Genomic DNA, 15,619 nt, shown 5'->3' with positions numbered 1-15,619 from the left:
CATAGAAGTTAAAATCTTCTATCTTTGTTTTGTGTACACACTGATCTAGGATCAGATACCGTACTTGGAGTACGAAGAGACCACGGGTCTTTATCCAAATAGAACCTCATTTTGAACACCCACTATTTCATTGGCCAAATTTCCTTACTATGTTTAGTTTGAAGTATAAATTTTTCTTATTTCAATATCCTTGTGTGATTGGTAAGTATACACACTTGTGATATCTGTATTTCTTTGTAAACCGTGCGGCTGGTAAGTTCACGCACACTAATCTCACCACTTGTCCCATTTGATTACTGTATGCCAACAGACTTGCGGACTTTATGCTCTCCTTCTTGGAGTAACGCAACGTGAGGCTTCATATACAGTTCTCATAATCAGAACCACTAGACTCTATCCACTGTCACGTAGACAGTCTGTGGTCCCTACTAACAAAATCATTATACATTTAAAACTATATGAGATGTCTAAAGTGAATACATAATTCTGAAAAGTGAGCAGACAAAGACCAACCCTCACAGCCTGCTGCAACAGGTTGTACCTGCCTTTCTGTGACGACGCCCCTGGTCTGCACACTTTGAATTTTTCACGCTCTCATATCATAGTCACATATGTCACATCCTAGACACCCACAAATAGGAACCTGTGAAGATTGTCAGTGTAGTATAGTGCTTTGGTACCACAACCCTGAAAGAGACGATTATTGGCCGAAATTAGTATCTGCCAATAGTGAACTTATAAGGTTCAAATCTACACTCACGTCCTTTTCTAACGGTACTGTTGTAGAGGCGGTCCTTGTATTAGGTTGCCATCTGCGCACGGACGTTATACAAAAATACATTGATCAACCATACCCTTTCTTTGTGACGGATATACCAATTAATCTCTTCAATTATCCAGTTATCTGTCCCAAATCAATAGAGCAGATTCACAAACTACCTGAAAGTAGTCAGATACTATATTTCTTAGACTTCAGTGAAGATTATAGTCACCAACAACAGATAAAGAAGTGGAAACTATTTTCACAGAAACATCAGAAACAAACTCACAATAAACATGGGTTCAAAACAAAGTAAAATGACTGTAACATATCCACCTCCCCTACCTAACGAGACATGTAAAGATTACGTAGCCCGTAACTCACCCACTAATTATTTTTTAATCAACTCATGGATAGATAATCTAGAGGGATGGACTGAAAATTGTGGGAGCGAGGATGCATTTCCCAGAGATGGCAGCAATTACCCCTATTACATGGAAATGGTTAAAGGATTGTGTCTTGGAGACAAACAAGCCTGGCCATGGTATGATGCTGATCCGTCTTGGGACATGAAATACATGTCTGCAGGAGGTGAACAATGGCTCACCATTGCCCCCTTCTGGCATGACACCACAATCACCAAGAAACAAAGACAAATAAAACTCATATCTAAATCTTTACATGACAAAGAGGAGAAGAGAATTAAAAAGGTTGTTAAAATATTATCACCACCCCCTTATAGCCCAGTCTATCCCTCATTGACAGATACTGACCTGATGGCCATTAGTCACCAGGTTCTATACCCCAGTGCACCACCCCCCAATCCTGGTGTACCGGGGTCTGGTACAATACCTCCAGGACAAGTACCCCCTGTCAATAACGTCATACCCCCTGTAAACCAACAACTAGGAGAAGAATCTGACACTGACGACGAAACCCCTAAAACAGAACCTACTGAGGAGGAATTGGAGGAATTAATAAAAGATGCCACAGAGATGCTTAAACATAAACAACAACAAAAGACCAGAAAATCAGCTGATGATTCCATTATAAATCCACAGTCACTAAGTAGTATTAGTAGGGCCAGTAGAAAAATCACCAAAATAGAAGTAACTGATAACAGAACCTCCGGAGACGATGATTCTGCCTCCGGAGCCTCTGCCTCACGTTTTCTTGCCCCCTTCATGACCATAGGAGACCAACTCCTCATCAAGGCTATGGACCTTGAGGAATTAAATAAGATAATTAAACATTGTCCCAAACCTCATGTCAGTCCCACTGGCACTGTAGCATACCTCAAAAAGGCTTGTACAGCATGGCAGGAATCTAAGATTAAATACCTAGGAGTATATATCACCTCTAACTACAATTCCCTATATGCAGAGAATTTCCCTCGACTAATTCATAAGCTTAAATCTGACCTAGCTAAATGGAAGTCCTTCATCATCTCGTGGCTCGGTAGGATCATCGCGGTAAAAATGACCTTAATGCCCCAACTCCTCTACCTTTTTCAAACCTTACCAGTCAAAGTCCCAGACTCTGTTCTTAAAGACATTCAAATCTCTATAAGAAAATTTATCTGGAAAGATAAACCCCCAAGACTGGCATTCCATGTCCTCAGGCGACCGAGATCGGAGGGAGGAAGGGGACTCCCAGATGTCAAACTCTATTTCCTAGCCTCCCACCTAAGCCAAATAGCTTCCTCCTTTGCACAACAAGGCAATCTAGCCTGGCTAGATCTGGAAAGGGCCTACTTAAAGCTCAACTCTTTGGCCTCTTTATGGGGTCTACATAAGCTCCCACCAACCTCCCTGATTAACTCCCTCCCTCCCCTTAGATTCCATCACACCTTATGGATCAAATCCCTCCAGAAATATAAACTATCCTCCCCCCACTCCCCCCTCACGCCTCTCTGGGATAACCCAGCTTTCCCCCCTGGCCTCTCACCCGCCCAATTCCGACAGTGGAGATCAGCGGGGATATATAGAGTACATGCCCTTAGAAGCGATACATCCTGGGCATCCCTTGATGAAATTAAACAGAAATTCTGCTCTCTATCCCCTCCCCTTTTTGAATTCTTCCAAATCCGTCATTTCCTGCTCTCGCTCCCCCAACAAGAAACATGCAGAGACCTCACCCCTTTTGAGAAACTATGCATAGACAGTCCACTGAAACGAGGCATGATCTCCTCCGCATACTCTATTTTAGTGGATATCTCGTCTGTCGCGCCCCCTCGCCACGAGCAGGAATGGGAAAAAGACCTTGGCCCCCCCCCTGACGAATCTTGCTGGGCGGAGATAAGAGACAGTATCGCAAGATGCTCCATTTCCACCAGATTGAAAGAAACCTCCTACAAATTGTACTACAGGTGGTATTACACCCCCGAGAGACTATCCAAGATGTTTCCCTCCTCGACTCCTGCGTGTTGGCGGGGCTGTGGCCAACGGGGTTCCCTACTCCACATATGGTGGAACTGCCCTATGATCACTCCTTTTTGGGAAAGGGTCTCGAGAATATTTGTATCCCTGTCTGGCATTAGCCTACCCCTAGACCCTTGGTCTTACCTTCTATCTCGCCCTTTTCCCAATTTAGATCCGTCCTTGAACAAACTTTTCTCTCATATTCTGACTGCAGCAAAATCATTAATAGCTAAGAATTGGAAGTCCCCCAACACCCCGCCCCTTCCCGCCTTAATTAACTATGTCGGATTTGTAGCACACATGGAAAAAATTACTTATTACCTACATGACTGCCCCCACAAATTCGATAAGATCTGGAGCCCATGGCTAGCCTGGATATCAGACAACCCCAACACCCCCCCCCCCCCCGCTCCTTAAATCTCCAGGATCTTCCCTCCCTAGCTGGAATTCTGTCCTCCCAAATTAAACCCCCTTCGGCCTTGCAGTTATCCCACTGGTCCATGATTATAAAGAGAACACTCGCTACTCTACTCTCCCTACAGGAGTTACACACATCCCCCCCCCCCCCCCCTCCCTCCCACACCCCCCCTTTCCTTTCTTTTTTGCCTTGTTATGTCTATCTCTGGTTAATTACTGTTCTTTTTTTCTGTAAAACGTTAAAAAATGTAAGGAGATCTTTGCCTGTTTTGTTGCCTTTCTACGAGCCAGATTCATTTAACATGTGCCTTCTCACTGTGTTCTATCTATATGTCTATGTGAATCTGTACTTCTCTCTCCTTGCCAAAATAAAGAATTTAAAAAAAAAAAAAAAGGCTTGTACAGGCCGTAACTATACACATGATGACATCATATTAATTATTGACAACGTCACTGACCACAACTCCAAATGGGATTGGAAAAACGTAAAAACCATCGTCGACTGTCCAGCTAAAATGTCCACTAAGGATTATCCTTTAAACAAAACAGACAGCGTAAAAACCATGTGGGAAGAAATAAGTACAGAAATGACAAAAGTATTTAAAACCAAGTCTTCACTGCCCGTCGCAGTGGCCTGTAAACACAAGGCAACTGAGACAGTCACTGAATTTTGGAAAAGATTCAAGAAATGTTGGTCTGAGGAGGCTGGTTTAGACCCTGGAATGGATACACTCCTCATCTCCACATTTATTAATAACTTACACTCATCTATTATCACCACTGTCAAACAGAGTGTCTCTACCTGGACCTCTGACAACATCACTCAATTTAGTGATCACTTGTATGAAAAAGAATCAGCAGGATGTTTTGACATGAAGAAGACTCCTGTCACTTCTACTCACAACTTCCAGAACAACAATAGGGGCCCACCCAATGGATCAAATAGGGGACTCCCACAGAACAACCACAGGAGACCTCACAGGCCCCCTCAAGGTCAACCGTTCCGTACACCACCATATAACAGGGATTATAATAACACTGGCACAGTCCCTAAACAGACAACTTGTTTTAACTGTGGCCAAAACACACACTGGGCTAGGGATTGTCCATTCCCTTCCCAGAGACCACAACAACCTTACACACAAAGGCCCCAACAAGGACTGTCCCGATCAGGTTCTACACCAGTTCAAGACCATGTGCGATTCAGAGTGGACTGGTCTGACCCTACCCACTGACGGGGCCCGGAGGAGGGTATCCCATCTTTTGCACAGTTCACTACTCATTGGGAAGATTCACCCCTCATCACATTGTATGTAGATGATAAAAAACTGTCTTTTCTCGTGGACAGCGGGGCCACCACCAGTGTTTTGTGTTCTCTTAACTATGATGGTGAACTGCAAAAGACTACTCCTTCAATGGGAATCAACGGGATACCTACAGACACTTACCTGACTGACCCAGTTATCATACGTTCTGACAAGGGAAAACACTTAGGGATGCACCAATTCAGGATCATCCCAGAATGTCCTGTTAACTTACTAGGCCGTGACTTGTTTAGTAAATTCCACATCTCCATCTCACCCTCTCCACAAGGAAGTGGGCTCCAAGTCACCTCCCCACACTTTGTGTCACTACAAAATACTCTGGATAGCTCACTTGATCAAATTGATGATAGAATTTGGGCCACTGGCCCTTATGACACTGGTTTCGTACCATGCACACCCTACAAAGCCAAACTCAAACCAGACACACAGCCAGTGTTCTGTAGACAGTACCCACTTTCATCTGAAAAGATAGAAGGTCTTAGACCCATGATACAAGAATTCCTTGAACAAGGCATACTCCGATACGTCATCTCACCTTACTCGACACCCATCAACCCCGTTGCCAAGGCTGACGGTGCTGTCAGGTTCGTACAGGACTTGAGAAAAGTAAATGACCTCATTGTCCCTATTGCACCTATAGTACCAGATGTAAACTCACTCATCTCAGCAATCCCTGCAAACGCAACCCACTTTAGTGTCATCGATTTGAAAAACGCATTTTTTAGCATTCCTATAGACACAGAGACCCAATTACTATTTGCTTTTTCATTTGAGGGTAAACAATTAACCTGGTGTCGTTTACCCCAAGGCTATATTGACTCTCCAGTGGTCTATAGCATAGTCCTCCAAGCCACATTGGCTCCCTGGCACCCCCCCCATGGTTCTGTCCTGCTACAGTATGCAGATGATCTGCTTCTCTGTAGTACCACCGAGGAGGCCAGCCGGTTAGATGGAATTTCATTGTTAAACTGGTTATCAGAATGTGGACACAAGGTGTCAAAAGCAAAACTGCAATGGTGCAAAATGAATGTCAATTATCTGGGTTTTGTACTCTCCGAGGGAGAAAGGAAAATCAGTCCACAACGCATACAGTCTGTATTGGGCCTGGTCACCCCAACTACCCAGAAGGATATGCTGTCTTTCTTGGGTATGGTAAATTACTGCAGACAGTGGATTTCTGATTGTTCCTACTATGATAACATCTTGAGACAATGTACACTCAAGGACAAACCCAAGGTTATAGAATGGTCGGATGTAATGTTTTCTGCATTTGCAAAGTTAAGAGAAATGTTGGTAAAGAGTCCCGCGCTCGGCCTCCCGGATTATCTGTTAACATTCCATTTATTTGCAAGGGACACATGTACGACTATGGCGGGTGTGCTCACCCAACTTCACGGAGGCAAAATGCGCCCTGTCGCATTTTTTTCAAAAGTAATGCCTGTCACTGTGCAAGGAATGCCAGCTTGTCTTCGAGCCCTGGCTGCCTGTGCAATGGTTGTTGAGATGTCTACCACATTAACACTAGGACACCCTACTGTGTTACATACCACACATAACGTCCTTTCCATTCTCAATGGCCTACACACACAACACATGTCAGCTCAAAGACTCAGTGGTTATGAAGTACTCCTACTTAGTAACCCTTCTCTCACCATTAAATATGCAACAAACTCTGAAGGTCCGGTCCCCGTACTCAATGCCCTTTTAGGACTAAGAGGCCCTGACGACGAGGCACCTCCTCAACACGATTGTGCATTGACTATTGACTCAGAAACTTCGCCCAGAACAGACATGTACACCATACCTGTCCCGAACGCTGACACGATCTTTGTCGACGGTTCTTGCAGTCGACCAAATGACAACACATACCAAGCAGGCTATGCGGTAGTTAAGCTTCCTGATATCACTCTTGAGGCAAAGGCAGTTCCCTTACAATCAGCACAGGCTGCAGAGCTCATTGCACTCACCAGAGCATGTCACCTATATTCAGGCAAACCTGTAACAATCTACACGGACTCTAAATACGCCTACGGTGTTGTCCATGACCATGGTATGATCTGGCAACGCCGAGGATTCACAGGTGCTGATGGAAAAGGCATATCCCATGCCCAACTCATCACTGACCTGTTGCACGCAATTACCTTGCCATCACAACTCGCCATTCTCCATTGTAAAGCTCACACTGGAGGAAAAGACGACATCAGCAGAGGCAACACCTTAGCTGACGCCGCTGCTAAACGAGCTGCCACTACAGAAACTTACAACCTCATTCTTGCTATCATCTCACCACCATCACTAGATGATACCTATTTACTCACAGAATTACAGGCGGCTGCCTCTAACTCTGATCTTTCAGACTGGACATATCCCATTTTGCAGAAGAATCCACGGACTGGATTAATCTGCAAAGAGGGGAAACCATGCATTCCCCAAACCAGTGCTTCACTGTTCATAGCACATTACCACGGAGTGGGACACCATAGTATAGTCACAACCACCCTACTCCTCTCAAACGATTTCTACATCACAAATGTGAAAGAACTTATTAAACAATACATCAGTAGGTGTATAATATGTCTCAGAAACAACCCAAATAACCCAGACAAAGCAAGACACCAACACTTAGAATACCCAACCACTCCATTCACTCACCTGCAAATAGACTTTACACACATTAACAATGCAGGCAAACAGGAATATGCCCTCGTCATTGTCGACATGTTCTCACGATGGCCCGAGGCATACCCCACAAAGTCAGAAGACGCAAAAACCGTAGCCCGCATACTCACGCGTGAAATCATTCCGCGATGGGGATGCCCGCTCCAAATCAATAGTGACAAAGGCTCAGCCTTTACGGCCAAAATTACTGCAGAATTGGTCAAAGCTTTACAAATAGAATGGAAGTTTCACATTCCATATCACCCTCAAAGTTCTGGTATCGTGGAACGCATGAACCGTACCGTCAAAGACAAATTACGTAAAGCCACGGGAGGTACATTCGCTAAATGGAAACAAATCCTCCCTATTGTATTGGCTGAAATAAGAATGACGCCACAAAAAACTCTAGGATACTCCCCCTTCGAAATACTAATGGGTAGGCCTTTTCCCACACCCTGGGCAAAGAAACCACTGGTTACAACTAAGGGAGATCTAGACGTAATAAGAGAAGAGTACGTTAGATCCCTAATAGAGAAACTTAACGAGTTAGAGCAAAATGTTATCTTTAAGAATCCTTCTCATCCACAGTTACCCACTCACCCATTCAGGGTTGGAGACAAGGTCGTAGTGAAGGTACTGCCGAGAAACAAGCACCCTGGAGACTTCACCTACGGACCAGAGACGGAAGTGGTCGCAGTCACCAGGACGGCTGTCCTCACAGACGAAGGACCAACGTGGATCCATGCATCCAGAGTGAAGAAAATTCCACTCCCACCGCAGATCGACACCGATCCCGACGCTGATCCAGAGAATTACACAGACGGGACGAGAGAGGTGATAACGGGGGCAGACAGCCCTGACCTCCAACAGGACGAGGTACTAACGGGAGTCAGTGACTCTGACCTCCAACCTGGAGAAGACCTGCCGGCTGGAGGTGACGAGGAATCAGGGGTACAACATTCTGAAGCCGAGGACGACGCTACAGGATATGACTCCCCCCACCTTAGCCCTAGTGACTTTACTCGGGCTTGTTCTTTATAATTGTTTTGCTGAAGTTGATATAACCCAAAATGATGGACGCTTTACCTTCTGGTATAATTCTTCTAGCACGACTGTCGCTACTTTTATTTTTTCTTATTGTGATATTGTACCTTGCTCAAACAATCAAGGCGGGAATCGGGGAGAACCACCGCTGCCATGGCTGTGTAATGTCCACCACGCACCACACGCAGTAAGTCACGTGTATATCTGTGTCACCAGCACTTACTGGGGAGATTCTTGCGACTCATGGGGGGCTGTTGGGTGGAACACTAGAGCAGATACCACTGTCTTTGAGAACAGCCAAGACTGGGGATATCGCCCCGATGTTGGCCTCCAGAAATGGTCCCATGGTCGATCCTTACTAACCCGTATGTCCCTACGAAAAAGGGGCACTTGCAATAGCCAATTTATCATTAACCTAGAAAACCCGGCCCCTGGCGATGCCGGACTATATGTCATGAGTAAATATCAATCAGGAGAAAGCGGGGGCCCAAGGGGAAGATTCCATTTAAAAGACATGTATGATAACCCAGAATACACCGCCCTCAAAGCCACTGTAAAACCTAAAACACCACCATCATTCTTTAAACCACATGTCACTACTTTTAATGAAATGTTAGCCATTAACAACCCCACTTACGAAGACACTATATCCATAGAGACTGGATCATCTGACGTAAACTATTGGTTAGAATGGATGAAGTATAATGCCCGCAAGGTTAATCAAACTGATTGCTATGTATGTGGAAAGTCCAGACCCCATTTAGGTACTGTACCCATACGCATACCTCCCGATCAGGATAAGTGCTTTTTTAGTTTATACACTGATACCATAGTGGAAGAGGCCAAATGTGAACACTGGAAAAAGGAATACCCCATTATGACAAAGAATACCAACCCTGGTAGTACCATAACTATTTACCCCGGTAATTACACTTGTTATTTCTCTAATAGTACTGATCAAAATGTTGTACAAATGAAATTATTTCCTGACGGGTATTGTACTGAACGAAGAAATATCAGCATACCCATCATGAAGAAATCATTAGGCGATATCTACTTTATCTGTGGAGATATGAAATTGAGGACAAAACTAAATAGCCCTTGGAAAGGAGAATGTGCCCTGGCAAAGATTATCATGCCCATTCACATCCTCCCAGCCAACCTTCCTCAACCTCCTCCCACAGGCAACACAAACACACACTCTAGAGCTAAGAGAGATGCCCCCAAGGAAAGTTTCGATCCACACATATATATCGATACTATTGGTGTCCCTCGGGGAGTTCCAGATGAATTTAAGGCTCGAGATGAAGTCGCTGCCGGCTTTGAGTCTCTGATTCCCCAAGTGACAATCAATAAGAACGTAGACTGGATAAATTATATATATTATAATCAGCAGCGCTTTGTTAATGATACTAGAGATGCTTTGAAAGGTATTGCTGAACAATTAGAAGCCACTTCTCAAATGACTTTTCAGAATCGTATGGCTTTAGATATGATGCTTGCCGAGAAAGGAGGAACCTGTGTGTACATAGGTAAGGTTGATGGATGCTGTACTTATATCCCAGACAACACAGGTCCTAATGGGAAAACTACCCTAGCTATTAAACATCTAGAAGATTTATCCATCGAACTCAAGAAGAACTCAGGTGTCACGGACCCCTGGAGTAGCTGGTTTGGATGGTTAAACGATTGGAAACACGCACTAACACAAATAGGCATATTTATCCTCATTGTAATTATTGTACTTATGATAGTAGGATATTGTGTCTTTCCCATATGCAAGAAGATTGGTTCCAAGTACCTGGATAATGTAACACCTGCTATGTACACTGATCTCGCCAAAAGCCCTCCCTCACCAGAAGATTATGGTGAATATGTCAAAATTCACCGTACCAAACAAGATGCCATCTACAAGAATCAAATTGTCTAAAAAGGACATTGATTCTAAGAGGGGATTGAAGGGTTAATCAGCCATCTTGTTTCTCTGTCTTATAGTTTGTGTTCCTGCTTATCTCAAGAAGTTATGTTCTGGCTTGTTTCCAGTACTCGCTTGCTATCATGTACTTTGCAACTTTCCTCAGAAACTGTACAGCCTGTGATTTCTCATAACTAACGAATACTACACACTCCCCTATAAGGCGACGTATAAGCCACCCCACCTCTATGCTGTTATTTCCCTACCTCTGCACCAAATATTAACCAATCATATAATTGAACCAGCACCGTATGTTATGTATAAATATGTTGTTTTTGTCATTATTAAATCAGAGTTAAACCTTGTATCTGTGGTCCTCGTTACTGGTCATATCATATGAGGTTACACTCTCACGGAGCTCTAAGGGGTCTTCACACTGAGGTCAAATAAGGTAATGAATATATAAGGAAATCGATACATTGGCACATGATCGATTTTCCTTCACCCTACATCGCACTTTCTCGCACTTTTCATGCCGGAATACACACCTCATTAAAAATGCGATTTTTGGAAAAAAATGTGATTTTAAAAAACGGCGATACAGGGCGATTTGAGCAAAAATCGCATTTTTGGAAAAACAGTCAACAAAATAAATCTCGCCCCAAATATGTGTCATAAGTATTTTATTTGTATTATTTGATCAATCATTAATGACAGGGGAGGCACTGCCTCCCCTGACTGCACGTCCCTGTTAACAAGAGATAAATGCAAGTGTGATAAGGAGAGATAAACGTCCAGCCAATCACCAGCTAACTGTCATGTTACAGGCTGTGTTTGAAAAAAGTCAATAAGGAGCTGATTGGCTGGACGTTTATCTCTCCTTATCACACTTGAATTTATCTCTTGTTAAGGCTTAATACATCTGCCCCTTAGACCTAAATCTAGAAAAGAACAGAGACCAATGAGCTTGGCGCATATACAAACACTGAACAGCTTGACGTTCTTATGATCAGTGAAGATGGTCACAGGGAATTTAGCACACTCCTACCTGACATGTTACAGGCTGACTGAAAAATGGCAGGTGGGAGATGATTGGCTGGTTGTCTATCACTCTCCACTTTATCACTTTTTGAAGCTTGATACATCTGGCCCCTACTTGCAATGCAAGCTTGATAGATAATAGCTCTTGATAACCAATAGAGTAAATATTTTCTGCAGGGAGGAATTTGTAAGAAAAGAAGCCACATTGATGTTGCTTGCTATCATCAGAGGTTTGAGAAAGAACAGCACCAACACCCACATTGAAAGCATCCACCTTTAGGAAGGGCTTATCAGTGCCTGGTTGATGAAGGATAGCTGTGGAAATAAAAGCTTGTTGAGATAGAATGATGAAGTAGCTTCCTCGGGCCATACTGCTGGATTGGCTCTTTTTCAGGTAAGGGCAGTGATAGGAGAAACTAGTGTAGAGAATCCATTGATGAATTTCCTGTAATAATTGATGTAGCCAATGAAGCTCTGAATAGCTTTGAGCGGAGTTGGTTGTGACCACCCTGTAATGGCTTCCAATTTTTTAGGATCCCGCCGAAGCTCTGAACCATAAAAAGGTATGGAGGAAACTTTAAAGATACACTTGGAAAGTTTGCCATAGAGCTTGTTTTTCTCCTGAGACGGAACAACACCTCTTTTAAGGCGATAATACTGGATATCCAAGGAAAAGATTATAATGTCATCCAAATACACATGGAACTTGTCCAATACACCTTGAAAGATTTCATTAACAAACTGCTGGAAAACAGCAGGAGCATTAAACAAACCGAAGAGCATTACAAAGTACTCATAATGTCAGTCTGTGGCATTGAAAGCCATCTTCCACTCATCACCCTTGAGAATCCTAATAAGATTATATGCACCTCTGAAGTCTTGTCAAAGATCAAAGAGTTCTGTAATACTGTACGTGGAAGAGGGTAACTTTTCTTAATGGTAATGCCATTGAGGCCCCTGTAGTCAATGAATGGGCTTAGACACTTGTCCGCAATAGACGTCTTGGAACCCTCCATACTCAGCAGGTAGCCTAGACAGATGTTTATCTCAGGGGACAGAACTGGAAACACCATAGCCATGCAGTCTTCCTGACTGTAATCACTCCATTCCAAAAGTGGGAGAGACACCCAAATAATATGAGGATTATAGATGATTGTAGCCATGGTATGCTTAGGACGATGTAAACAATGCCGTTGGGATAATCAGAAACTTGATGTACTGATGATGTAACACCCCAACACGAAAGGTCACTGAAACAGTCTAATGAGTGATGTCACTTCTGGTGATATTGCTACTACTGCCCACTGCTGTTAAGTAGAGATGCAGGAATGTCAAAATTCTTGACAATGTCTAAATTAATGACATTTCCAGCCACCCCCAGAATCTGCAGTGGCAGATATGTGCTAGGGGTGTGTAGATTATTAGATAGACAGTTTAGCTCAGGGCTGGGCAATTGCGGCCCTCCAGATGTTGAGGAACTACACATCCCAGGATGCTTTGCATTAGTTTTGCTATGTGGCCATGCTGAAACTGATGCAAAGCATGCTGGGATGGGTAGTTCCTCAACATCTGGAGGGCCGCATTTGCCCAGCTAAACTTTAGCTAGACAGTCAATAGGTCAACATGCAATAGGTCAACAGGGTCAAAAGGTTTTTGAGTCAGTGTCGACAATGTGCACCCTGGTATTTGCGCTCATTGACTCTCTACGCTCAGTACCCTATTATGTTCTCCCTTTATGCCGACATGGACTGTAAAGTAAGAATAAGCCGGTTTGAATTGGCCCGGCGTGGCACAATACAGACATAACTTCTTGTGTGGTCTTCTGGAACGGTCTTCCGGTATCAGCCGAGATCTACCTGTCTGCACAGGTTCTTCTGTGGTAGGTGGTAGATGCTAGTTCATCCTTGACATGCTCAGAAAGCTGCCATCATTGTGCCTCCATTATTGAAGGGTGATGACCATGACCTTTGCTTGCTGTGATTAGAAGCCATCAGCCTAGTCCCTATGGGTGATGGGCAGAGGGCGATGGCTTTCGGCACCTCCTTGTACCAAGAGTGTCAGAGAGCAGCGGCAATGGGGCAGCTCTGTGTCACCAGAGTGACGGGCAGTGGCAGGTTCATGTCCAGGACCGGGAAGCCAGGTAAGTACCTTTCAAAACGGCCTGTATCCCGGGCTGGCCGCAGGAGCAACTCTGTTATATATTTTGGCCCTGGAATCTTTCATACCAGCACTAGTCGCGGGTTGTTCCTGGGCCCAACCCAAGAATTCAAGCTGGTGTAAAAGGGGTATTAATGTATTTCTCTAAGATCAACATATACATTTTATGGGTTTTTTTGCAATTTAGTAGCTGTTATACCTGGTGATTGATCTGCTTTTAATCAGTTTGTAATATGTTTGTGTGTGCATTTCCTTGAAGATATTGCATACTTTATGCCAATGAGGTAAATGACAGCATCATATAAGCAATTAATGAAAGATAATATTAGAAATTAGAATAATGTGTGTACACTGTGGTTGCTCTTTAAGTATGTGATCACTAGATCATAGAATATTGTTATACAAGTGTGAATATTTTTTGACTCAATCTTGTTATGACATTATACTGGTAGTCGATGGCATAAGATGGAAACAACAATCACTGTTTGTCTATGGTGTGTTACACCTATGGTTGAACTCACAGTGGATGTCACATGATACGGAAGTAACACTTGGGTGGAACGCATGTGTTGAGGTTGATGCATGTTGCTTTGATGCGCTTGGCGGAAGTGACGCCGGCAGTCTTTCTGGCGATGCATTCCAGAGCAGTGTAATGCATGCCAATGTATAACAAAGTGTGGTCTGTGATCCTTTTATGAATCAAACAAGGAAAGAGGAAAAGTACTCTCTTTGTTTGGGGGCACACTTAATTAAAACTGAGTACTTTTTTCCCCAAACAAAGAGAGTACTTTTCCTCTTTCCTTGTTTGATTCTATCTTAATCTCAGGGGAGCACCTCCACACCGCTCACTTGTGCCGAGTCACATTGATTAATATATTGTGGATATTCTATCATTGTTATCTCTTACTTGAAAATTATCTTTCTGGTGGGTACTAGTGCATAGGTATACTGTCCCGTTCCCCGACATCCCATGCATGCACATCCTTTTATGAATGTAAGTACATGTGTTTACTACATATGGTTCAGGAGAGCAGCTATTTGTGTCTGATTATCTACATCGATAACATGGGGGTTTATTCTAGTTCATTCTTTCTGACAAAATCCTTCTTAGATGGATAAAACCATGTGCACTGCAGGGGGGCAGATGTAACATGTGCAGAGAGAATTAGATTTGGGTGAGTTATTTTGTTTCTGTGCAGGGAAAATACTGACTGCATGATTTTACACTTCAATATAGATCTCACTTTGAAGAAAAACCCCACCCAAATCTAATTCTCTCTGCACAAGTTACATCTGCCCCACCCGCAGTGCACATGGTTTTGTCCATCTAAGAAGGATTTTGTCAGAAAGAATGGACTAGAATAACCCCCATGGTTTGGTATGTATATGATATTGGTATAAACTTCTGGTTTCTGATTGCTGGGGGGCTGTACTTGCCTCATTGGCCATGGTGTTTATAGCCCTGTTCGGGCAGGGTAATGTACTACACTTGATTGTTCCTGGTCTTGATAAAGTTCTCAGTGTAGACCGAAACATCGAATGTGGCACTATGCACTTTTTGGCTGGTTGATACTGAGTAAAAAGCAAATCTGGTGAATGCTACTTTTATTTTCACTTGCAAACTATTTATACACACACACACAATATTTGTTTTCCTTTTATTTTTAGGGAAGTGGGGTTATCAAATTCTATCTTGCCTCCAGCCGACTGGAAGAAACTTACGTCCTTGTGTTATGCCTTGGAGAGTGATAATGTGGAGAAAGACAAAGTACCAGCCAATCAGCTTCTAGTTGCCATGTTACAGATGGTGACAATGGCAGCTATCAGCTGATTATTTATTTATTATTATTTATTTACAGTTTCTTATATAGCGCAGCAGATT

The sequence above is a fragment of the Crinia signifera genome, chromosome 3 (genome assembly GCF_055691185.1).
Source record: "Crinia signifera chromosome 3, ASM5569118v1, whole genome shotgun sequence".
Lineage (NCBI taxonomy): Eukaryota > Metazoa > Chordata > Amphibia > Anura > Myobatrachidae > Crinia > Crinia signifera.
The sequence above is the reverse complement of the archived record's forward strand: the minus strand, read 5'-3'. Positions refer to the sequence as shown.